Source organism: Larus michahellis, chromosome 14, assembly GCF_964199755.1.
Source record: "Larus michahellis chromosome 14, bLarMic1.1, whole genome shotgun sequence".
In the NCBI taxonomy this organism is placed as follows: Eukaryota; Metazoa; Chordata; class Aves; order Charadriiformes; family Laridae; genus Larus; species Larus michahellis.
The window spans coordinates 9,039,759-9,051,764 of record NC_133909.1 but is presented as its reverse complement, the minus strand read 5'-3'; the positions used below and the strand labels follow the sequence as shown (position 1 = coordinate 9,051,764).

Sequence of the window (12,006 nt, the reverse complement as noted above, 5' to 3'; positions counted from 1 at the left end):
GCTTATGAGACGGATTTGGCCCTCTGATGTAAATTCTGGGATGTTCCATTCATCTGGGAATTAGTGTTTTGTGGGGGTTAATACACATGGTTCCCATTAATCACCGTGGGAGCCATATATATGGAAAGAGCAATTAAACATACCAATAACATTCACTCAGCCCCTGAGGAAGGAAGTGGTATTTCAGCACTCCAACACAATGAAGAGAACAGCACCCAAACTGCATAGCATAGTACATAAATATACTTGCAGATAAGGAGTTTCTGATTATTTTTGCTAGGGCTATATGTAACCCCACTTTAAGTTGGATTAGATGTCTCTTCCTGACAGAAATATCACTAGACAAAAAATCAATAAAGTTGTTAAAGAGCCCAACAGATTTATCACCTACATATTACACCTGGTATTTTCACGCGTTCCACTCTAAAGTGCAAGCTTTTGTCTATTGGCATTTTCCAAATGTGAGAAGTAGAAAAAAAAAAGTCAAAAGCCAGCATTTCGGGAAAAGGGAGGCTTAATGGTTAAATCAAGTTAGACTCACTTTACCTCATACAACAGGAACACGTTCCAACAATTACTTCTTGACATACTAATCTATGAATTGAACATTCAATTGCAACAATTTTAAGACATCCGTTTTAGTTGTCTGCATGTGTTAAAAAAAAAAAAATCAGCCAGGGTTGGGTGGGTTTCTGAACAGATAGTGTGAGTTTCCACCTTTAAGACTTTTAAAGTCAGATAAAAAAAAGAAAAAAAAAGAGTCAAAAACCTTACCTGCCTTGAAGTACTGCAAGGATAGTGGGTACAGTAAAAAGAAGTGATCCCCTCACTGGCTAACTGGTACCAACAGCAAACAGGCATCGCAGTAAATACTGTCTTTGTGCATAAGCTGATTTGCTCACACAAATCTTGAACTTGAATGACCAATAGATCACCGCTGTTTACAAACAGATGGATCTAAAGGCAAATTCCCCTTCTAGTCCCTGAGGTAAGAAAATGGCCATTATATGACATGACTCACTAAAACTCTGGGTGATTATTGCTTGCTATGGAGAAGCTTGCTATAGGAAGAAGCACTGAGGGGAAAAGAACAAGATTGTAGCCTCCAAACACTTGTCTCAACAATTCAAAGGTGCAACGAGGATAAACTCAGCACATAAGGTCCTTCTTGCTCTGAGATTCAACAGATCAGTTCTTCCAGACAGTGAATCTTCCTGGTAAGAGCCAGACCAAGGGAGAGGCAGAGAAAACAATTGCTATCTTCTACCCTGTCCTCCCTCCTCGGGCCCTGCATTCCCTGGGTCTGAAAGGTCTGAAGATGGTGAAAGACTACAACCGTTCTTTCACAATTATCCCCTTTCAGCTACGCTGGTTTATGTTAAACTGTCCGTGCATTTGTGTTATAAATCTGCTCTATGACCCAATGCCTAAGCTGTTTGCAAACATCGATGTACTCCAGAGCAGCGTGTTGCTATAAGCAATCCAACATTCAGTCTTGTGCTGATGGTGATGCAGTACTACTGCCCATCCTCCATTCAAAGACTACCAATAACTGACAATAAGTAAAGTCATAGCTTCTAGGGGAGTATATAATCATAATAAGCTTACAAAGCTAGATGAAAACTCCCAAGCTAACAGTTTTTGCACTTTTATGGCTACATGTGCTGATTTCTTCCTGTACTTCTCTGACAGGAATTGCATGTCTGTGTGATGTCTCGCCATTCAGCCCTCCAGTGACTTATGGATGTTTAATCTATAACACATCAAAGTCAAACTCCTGCCACCTACATTCAAACTCCCTCTGTTTTCTTAGTGTCCCCTTCTCTTAATGGATTTTTTTGTTTGTTTTGTTAAAGAACTGGAAGAAAATAAAAAGCTTACTCAAAGCACCTATGACACTTAACTGGTCTCTGGGAGATAAGGCAGCTGCTACCAATTCATCACGCTTTTAAAGAATCTTCTGCCAGGGCTCAAGACACTTAGCAGATACCCAGGTCTGACATCACAGGAGAGCTATTATTCTGCACCCACATGCTGAGAAACTGAGGCACATCACTAGGGAACCAGCCTGCCAGGGTACAGAGGAGGCACAGATGAGGACAGAATCCAGGTCACCATGCTCCTATTTATAGGTTTTTCCCATTAGATCTAGCCTGTGGCCACTATGGAACAGATCATCCCAGACAAGACTAGGTACCTGCAGTCCCAGCCTTACCCCAACATAATGCTCAGGTGAGAAAATCTGTTAATATTACTGTAACAAGTGGTAATACTAAGCGCCATCACAATAATACAAACACCAGAATTAATATCTGGACTCCAAATGCAATCAGAATGCTAATTAAGTGCCCTGCACTGTGAAAACCAGACCATACTTAAAAATTATGAAAGACTTAGAAAGAGAAGACATACGTAGGAATGTAGGAATTAGGGGAGCAGAAAGACGGCATTTCTGCTTTTACAGGTGGAGAACAAAGACATGACAGGGTCAGGAACTGAATGCAGGTCCTTTGGGTCCCAGACTGTTACCTGAATCTATAGGAATACTTTTCCTGAAAGAGTTTGTTTTTACGTGATCTTCTAGAAATCCGTTCATTCTCAGCACTGTCCACCTTCTTTCATTTTCATCCCTATGCAGTAAATTAATTTTTTAATGTCTACTCCAAGAGCTTGCTTTATTTAAAGAATTCTCTTACGCTTAGTACGCATGATGAAGGTGCAATAAGCATTAGCCAGACTATGAGAAAGAAAAAAAAAAAAAAAAGGTTAACAGTAATAAAGCATAAAGTGAAATGAAGGGGGGGGGGAAAATCAGGCTAAAACGAAGTTAAAATATACAGTCCTCTAATCTGCAGAATTTAATTTAATTTATACTCCTAATGATCAAATATTCCTTCCTTATTGCATTTCCTCTATTTAACTGATATTGATGTTGTCCCAAATGTAATTGCCCTACATTGGTGCCAACACAATGAAGCTCAGCTTCAGTAGTTTTCCAAAAACAACTTCCTATTATCATCTTTCCAGTTTCCGTAATGCAGTCCTCCCCATAATACAATATGGATGACTTCTCATTTGTATGCACAGCTTCTATATTGCAGAAGCAGTCCAGGATCACATCCAAATGTCTTATGGGCTTTTTATAGCTACAGTACATTTGATTTACAGCTACTCCAGCAAACTGTTGTACTCATTACCATTGTAAGTCGAGGCACTTATATCCTTTTCGCCTTTCCTCTCCCTTGTATTATCGCAACTTTAAGAGGCTCTAGTGATACATCACTGACAAAAATCAGACTCATTATATATTTTTCAGCTTATAATTATCTCATTTTAGGGACAGAGAGTATTTCCTGGCCATCATGCAGCCAAAGCACTATTTTTAGTATTGATACTAAAATTTAGGCAAAACACTCCTTTTTACTACCAAAAAAAAAAAAAACCAACCCATGAATCATTTGAGTGAGTAACAGTTCCTCAAACACTTAATACTATGGCATTTTGGTATTCCAAAGTAAATTTTAGAAACTTGAACTGCACTTTAATTTCACTGATGTTTGCCTTAGATTTGTAGGAACATCTGTATCCACAAGGGAAATTATTTTGTTAATTAGAAGACAGGCATGCTTTTGTTTGATTAGCTGACAGGGTCAAGGATTAGAAAGTAACATATCCTGACATGAAGAGATTTGAATAATAAAAAACCCAAGCAAACCTATGAAACACCTTTGCACTTCTATACTTACTCCATTTTTAATTAGCACATTCATTATTACATCAAGGAATTGCATCTACTTTAATTTATAATTATGCTTGTCAAGAAGCCAAGAAAGCAAACTGTAGAACAGATAACCCAATGGTATCATTAGCCCATGTTTTTGAATGCAAAAGACTTGTTCTAGTAAAAGTTTTCTAGGCAATAAAACCAAAGAGATGCTTAAAATAAGAAGTTTTCAGAGAAAGCTTTTCTTTTTCCTTCATCCTTCTCTTGACTTGGTCTTCAAGAGAGTCATAAATCTAGTCAATTGTCAGGGAGATCATGAATCTGAGTCACCAGAAATGGCACGCACGCAGGACTTTAAAATGATTTTGGAGGATGATCTTCACTCCATTGTGATTACAAGACAATGGCCCCAAATTAAGGCCTGATGTATGCTAAGAGGGTTTGCCATATATTGTTCCTTTTTACCTTCAAGTGTGAGTAATGCTATTCTTATATACAAACTGATTACATATTCACAGCTGCTACAATGGTTAGCAGTTAACCAATCCCCCTTTGCAGATTTTCATTTGGCTTCAATTCATAGGCAGAATCCATGGCTAGGAACAAGATACACACTTCAAGGTTATTTTCAGAACCCTCGTAATTTCACCTCAGATTTTGATCAAAAATTGCCTCCTTTTTTTCAGAAGAAAAAAAAAAATTACTCACCTTTAAAATCACTGGTACCCTTGAAGAAATCTTTACTTTAAAAAAGGATTATTATAGCAAGGTCTACACCTCAGTCTTTAAGAATAATTAGGATCTGTAGGGATTTCAAAATTATATTCAGATGCATATTTATCATAGCCAAGTTAATTAGCACTCTTCACTAAGGACAAAATAATTAAACTTATCATGTTTAATGAAATTTCTATGATAGTTGATGTCTCCAAATAAGAAATCTAAAATACATTAGTTGGACTGATTTGCTACTTGCTTGATTTTTACTAATTAAATGTCCTTTCTCAATTTATGTTGAGCTCCCTTTTCCATTTCTACTGCTATAAAATAAAGGCATCAGAAGCTACCAGGCACTTCTTTTACTGTTTGCAGAAGTACTTTAGATTTCACACTTAAGTGTAATTTTTAGCCAAGCATTTATTTTTACGTACGTATTTCTTGCATTAATTTTAATTATTCCTACACATTCTAAAGCTTCTCCAGGCTGTACCAAAATCCTGGGCATGGGGTGAGCTGCCTTTCTCCCTCTGTTCCTGCTTTGGCTGGTATTGCCTTGCCTCTCCTTGCTGTGGAAGCATCCCAGCTGTTGGATGCTTCCATGCATATCTTTGCTGAAGCCACAGTACAGCACTGTGCGAGTGGGGATAATGTAATTACCTAGACAAACTGCCTCTGTCCCATCTGGTATTTATTTAAATTAGGTGTCAGTGTTAAAAACAGACTCAAAGTCAACACTGTTTTGATTTCTATCAACTCTGCAATATTTCAAGCAATGCCACTGCATGGGCAAATCGCTATGGGTTACAGCGCATGCATTTTCTAATGAACTGAAGCCATCAGCAACTGCACACGCTCATCTGTGCTCCACCTCCTTGGATGCTTTTTGAAGGATGGAAAGAAGAGATCCAAATTAGAGAATGTGTAAAAATGAAGCCCGAGTTAAAGGATTGCACCTTCCCCTCTGTTTTCTCTTGTCTAAAGCCAGAATTAAAAAGTAATTCTTGATCATCAGCTGACACCTTTTCTCCACAGCCTTTGGCCACCATATGGTGCAGCTCTCCTTCAGTACAGCCGAAGCCAGTGGAGACTAGGGTCACTAGAAGCATGGTATGGATCCAAGGGCATTTGAGATGTGTAATTTCTCCATTCAGACAGCCTGGCTGGCCTCCTATGAATAAGCTCTGGACTCAGATCAAGTTCCCTGCTAATTAGGAGATACAATCAGACCAGTTCTTTCTTCTTTCTTAGCCATAAAAAGCAGCGGCCCAGCAACTGGTTATGACACAACTCTGCTTAATGGAAAATCATCACTTCAGAAAACACTGACTGGTGCAAAAAATAAAATTCAGCAGTACTACAAGATAACTGTTTCAGGCAGGCTTATTGATCTCTTGGTTATCTTTTTGTAATATACAAATATTTTGGGTTGTCACACAATGTTCATGAATCCATTGCCTTTTAAAATCAAGTTTATCTTTGTATCAGTACAAGATATATAGAAATTACTAAATAGAAGAGCACAGCATTGATTTAATGGCTTTTAGTTCTGTATAACATATTTGTTTTCAAGAGCTTTATATATTTCAACAAAATTTTTCTTAGTGGTTTGAAAACATGCTTGTTCTGCCTTTCTGCTGCATGGCACTACAAACAGGGTGTGAGCACATGATATAAAGCAAACGGTTTCACAAAAGTTCTTGTACATGTCCTTCGTGAAGAACAGCACTAGCATGGCTAAAGCTCAGACACCAACTCAAAAACAACCAAACAAAAACCCCCATTGTGCTCATTCCTCCACCACAGGTCCTGCCAAATCATTTTCATGTCTCACCTTCACATTTGCATCATGAAGATGGTCCTCTTGATAATGAGATACGTTCCTATTTATCTGGTGGTTTCCTTTGAAGGTTTTAATCTTAAGTATGCTGCAATACAATATGGCCCCTTTATATAAGTTAGAAAACCTAAAGGACCACCTATGCTAAACAAGTTCCCCACGCAAGAAAACGTGGCAGCTAAGAGCACCGGCAGTCAGCCTAGGACTGAAAGCATAAAAAGGACACCATCAGTGTCTGTTCTCCCCGATTTATTTTGTGCTATGCTTTCCTCGGCCAGAGTAGATTACCTGGCATCATCAAGTTAATTAGACAATGGAACAAACAGAGGAAGCAAAAATACTGGGCAGCAGTTCGACTGTAAAAAGCTCTCACGTGTAACTTGAATGCAAGAGGAAGGGAAATTTGCTCTCTGTTAGTGACCCATGGGGTATGCCCTGCATTTCTTGCCACATTATTCATCTTATTTCCATAAAATTTCAATTTTTTTCTATTTCATCTCTGACACATCCTATTCCCCTTAACACTGAGATTCTCTCATTTATTCACCCTTCAGATGACCTCAGATGATATCATTACAGTATATAGTATCTACTTTTCCACTGGGGTACTTCTATACTGTCCACAATCATCACAGCTAGATACTGCAATTATTCTCCTTCGAGGAACAATTCCGATTAAGATGCTACAAAGTTCAAGCATACATACAAAACCTCAAAGTACAGAAATTGTATTGGTGTATGCTGGGAGTATACCACTTTTGGAAATTGCTACATCAACCGAGTTATTCTCATGGAACATCAGTTTCCTGCCTGTGAGGTAGAGATCATCGTCCCTTTGCTTTTTTTGTTGTCTTTTGCTGTCAGATCTTGGGTTCATGCATTATCTACTAAGTGCCTATGTGTGTGTGTGTGTATGCACACATGCCAAATAAGGACCCAATAATGGTAGTAGATATCAGGTAGTATTAGAAGAAAAAGAGCAGCATCTAAAAAGGCAAATAAGCAAATTGGTAAATTACCTGCTGCAGTTTTCTCTACTATCACACATCTCAAATGTACTCACGGAATGCAAAATGAAACCATTCACACTTCTTAGTCTTTTTAATAAGACTATCGCAGCAATAACATTGTTATCATTAACCCATAACAACTGTGAAAGTGAATTGACATTTCTAATTCATTACTCTTCCAGTTATACAAACGTTGTCTGAAAGAGTTTATGTTTATGCACAAGTCAACATGGGACACAAAAATATCCCACAATGTCATCTCAAGGTAGCCAGCTCCAAGCAAAGAACTTGCAGTTCATGGCACAGTCGGTACTGCTCATTTCTGCAGTGTCCACAAACACTAACTGCCCATTTACTGTTTTGTAGCAAAGACAGAAAAATCTTTTGTCTAAAACTTCAACCTCCATCTAGTTGCCTTAAACACTTTAAAAATATGCTGAAGCCAACAATGATTAAATCAGTGACTGGAAGTTCAGGACAATTTTGTTTAGACTGTTTTCATAATAAAGCTAAGAGGGAAGGAAATTTGGAAGACAACTTTACATGCATTTCTATCTCACAGTCAATACGACTTCTCCTTAAAGTGGAAGATAGCAAAATGGTCCACATTACAGACCAGGGCAGATACACCCACGTTAAGACTAAAACTACACATGTACCACGCACAACCAACTTACAGGAACAAAGCTTTACATAGACCTTGTTTCTCAGAAAAGACAAAAATTTAATAAAAAAAGCAGCAAAAAAATCTCCCCAAACAACAAAAACATACCTTGCAAGACTAGCTTTCCACTCACCAAATGAAATTTCAGGTCCTGAGCAAAGCTCCTTAGTGCACCTATCTGTTCAAGGGGGAATACCACTGTGCCAGCCTTTACTTGAAAACCTATGTATGAAATTAATGCCCACATTTAAAAAGGATGAATACAAGCTGGAGCAGGAGTAGAGGACAGACACTGGAATGATGAGAACTATGAAGAACAATCTTAAGAAATGCAGCTAAGAGACAGAGAAGGGACAGTTTTATTTTGCTACTTCTTCATAATTCATATACAGGTAGTACCAAATACATCCACTCCTTAAGATATCACAAAAAGATGGCTGTGTTGGTAACTACTCTTGCACTTTCAGATGAAAATCTGAAGCACTAGGGAAAAGGAGCTCAAAAATAAAAAAAAAAAAAAAATCACCTCATCACTGTAACACTTCATTATAGGTTACAAAAGTTAAGGTGACAGCCAAGCAGCTTCATCAGTAAAAAGACTGAACCCAAGCTAGACACTAACCAGCTCAACCACAAAGAGAATTCTCTGTGCACTACAAGGCAAAACTCAAAGAAACTTGAGGAATTTCAGTATTAGAAACCAAAGTCCTACTAAACACAGCTTTAAGAGGAAAAAGCAGGAACCTTGGTCCCTAACACCCTTCAGCCAAACTCCATGAAGGGACACCACTGCCCAAAAAATTTACTCAAGGTTGCAAGCAAGACCTGCAGCAGGGCATGGGAAGCAAGCTCAGACAAAACCAGGCAAGCAGCTCATCCTTCCTCTTAAGCAGTAGTTTTCTTGCTTTTCTAGCAAGGCTAAATGAGAGAGAGAGAAGTCAGACGCCTGACTGCCACAGAAGCAGAGCACTGGGAGTTCAGACTGATTACTCTCACCCTTGGCAGAACTGGCAATAGCACACAGGCCCCTCTGATCCCCCACAGCTGTGCAGGGGCTCAGCTGGTAAACAGATAACCATATGTGCACATATTAGCTGATGGGGAGACTTCCATCTCCCCCTTATTTACTGGGCTATGTTTTTGACCCTCCCATTAGGCTAATCATTGCCTGCTTCCTCATTACACTGCTGTCACACTGTTTATGTTCTTCAATTTATTCTCTCACATATATACAACCCAACAACCCGGCAGGTTTGCAGTATTTTAGTGACGTGTAAACCAGAGGGAGACATTAATATGTGGAGATCACATATGCTGGTATTTAGCTTGAGGACTCCTGAGTTTAACTGAAGCATTATATGAAACAAATAAACGTTGTTATGTAGGTGACCAGAAAGGGAGAGGCTAATCAAGCTAGGGCACTGGAAAGCTGGCAGAGCTCTGACTCCTGCTATACCTAAAAACTTCCTCCTTTTCATTAGTCTTTCTCTGTTGACAGAGCATTTCCACTGGGTACTAGAGTCATTCTCTGGGCGCAGGATTGGTAGAGACAAGAAACTTCTCCCCCCCACACACTTAAACCTGGAGGCTGTGGAAACCTGCTTCTGAGGGTGATTTTATTTCATTCAAAGCCAGTTATATTATGAAGTGTTACCAAGTAAGTTACATATTAATTATTTGGATAATAACAACAGAGACAAGGTCACAAAGTCTCTTAACAACACAACATATACTTCCATGCTGCAGGATCCACCTCTGACAGGGAGACAAGAGTATCATGTTAGAAGAGCTCTGTCAAAGGAGGACTGAAATAGCTGCTGCAGCTGAGAAGAATTTTTCTTCTCCCTGTTAAGCACAGAGCTGCACTCTGAGCCTCATCGCCTAAGTCCAAGAAATATTAATTGGCTACTGGGAACTCAGGTGGAGGAGGGACAGTCACACTGCTTAGTTTCAGTTATCACCTGCAGCTGCTTTGGTTAGCACCTCTGCCTCTGAGGCACTCGCCAGAGCTGCTGGAGGGGCTACCTGTCTGCTTTGACTACAATACATAAAGCTAAATAGCTCAAACCGCCCCTCTCCAGGTGCGGTTCATGAAAAGGGAAATATTAGGTAGAGATTTATAACATAAATACAGTTTTGGCAAAGTAGTAGAACACGATTTCTGCTTTTATTTCCCTGTGTTGCAGCAGTGACTGAAAATCCCTTTACTTAGGATCTGAATGTTCATGTGTTACAAAAAGAAAAATCTCTTACATAGGAATAAAATCAACCTAACGAAAAAAGCATAGTTGTTTATGGAAATTAGCACTGATAAATCTGAAGGTAACACATAATCTACGAGGGAAAATGGTCTTAGGACAACCAAATCACAGAAGCAGAGGCCTTTAGGAAAGCATAACAAGCTGAAGAGAGCCACACACGAAAAGCAGGATGAAATGATGGCGTCTCTCTCTCCCCATATACTCTGGTAGGCTTTAGTCCTCACGAGAACAAAAAAAGCACTGCCCTGCACACAAATCCCAAAAACTTCACAGCAGAAACAGGCATTGGCAGATGCACCAAGCAACAGCACTGGTCAAACCTGAGAGAAGCTGCCCTAGCACAACAGTCTCGCAAAACTAAACTAAAAAGGCAAGATGGAAAGGCAACACCATACCTTGGAGGAACATCCGTCTTTGTAAGAAATATTCATTTCAGCCTTCACCTTCATCCTCTAGGTCTAGCTTACAACCACAAAGAGAGTTTTACTCACCCAGGCTTTGCTATCCATGCAACTAATGCTCTGCTTTCACTTGTATTTGGAGTTCGAAGGTTATTTCCTTCCCCTCTTCTCCCTCAGGTCACGTACCCGGGGCTGCCCTGGCCCCAGCTCCTTATTGCTGTAGCTCTTTGCAATTTCCTCCTGCTCAGCAGGGCCTGGGCTGGGGGTAATTGGTGTCACCTGTGCAGCACAGCTATTTCTTCTTAAGGAGACACTCCGGCATCTCCACAGCACCCTGGATGGGCAGCGCAAGCTCAATTCCTTTTACATGTGGCTATTTTTGATGATATTTGAAAGCCAAGAGCTGAGTAAACATGTTTAGACTTTAAATTGCATTTCTGTGTTGAAATAAAATGGCTGTTAAGGGTCAGTCTCCTGAGAGTCTAATCTCGCAGCCTGACACTACAGCATTCATGCTATCTTTTAGTTTACGTCTCTGCTAATCGTGGAGGTGTTGAGGCTGGAGGACTGTCCCTCAGCTTCTCCCAGTGCCAGCCCTGTGTGGGACCTGGGAGGGCTCTGCCAGTCCAAGATGGTGCCCACAGCAGTGGCGCAGCACCACAAGAACAGGCCTTCATTTTAGCTGCTTTCCAACCCTTCCAAAGGCAGATGTTTTTATAGCGAGCTTCAGCCCCCCCGATAACCAGCAGCAGGGTGTCCTTTTACCTTCCTGCACTCTGGAGAAGCAGCTGCCTGCGGGCAGGCCCTGCGTGAGAGAGAGGCAGCCATGGGGCACCCTGGCCTACGTCGGGGTGAAGGGAGCCGAGCTCTGCTAAATTCACAATGATCCCACATCAACCGTCTGAAAACTTCCAGGAGCTGCCCCGGGCAGCCCCAGCAGCAGGAGTGAGCCTTTCTTTATGAAAGCACCCGTCCCTCCGTGAACTTTGCAGTGAGGCTGAGGGGCAGGGGGGCCCGGCCTCAGGGTTAAGAGAGTCACAGCACCTGTTTTTAGTATTTCCTTCTCTTCGTCTGTTCCGTCTTAAAAGTTAACAAATCCAGGAAAATCCAAAGACACATGCAAGTTTGGCAGTTTCCCTGATCTCGTAATTTCTTACATAGACAGAGGAGCAAAATAACTCTTCTCTAGACAGATTTTTTTTTTTCCTGTGCAGTGTTTTAATTTTTGTAGCTTAGGTGCTGGATGTCCTTCCTGTATTCCACCGTGTGCTACTGCAGCATCCACAGCCACTACATAAGCCAACAATCTTTCCGATAAACCAGTCAGCCCAAAGTATAAATTCATATGCAAAAATTACATTATTCCTGTAAGCAACTTACGTTATGAAC

General features: G+C 40.3%; 1 long non-coding RNA gene across 1 annotated transcript in view; it reads right to left on the bottom strand.

Moving 5' to 3' along the window:
* Window positions 1-10,793, bottom strand: part of LOC141751034 (uncharacterized) — a 142,489-nt gene extending 131,696 nt beyond the window's left edge. Inside the window, exon 1 of the long non-coding RNA XR_012589847.1 lies at window positions 10,708-10,793. This is a non-coding gene — a long non-coding RNA (uncharacterized LOC141751034). The remainder of the gene's footprint in view (window positions 1-10,707) is intronic.
* Window positions 10,794-12,006: the final 1,213 nt, after the last annotated feature.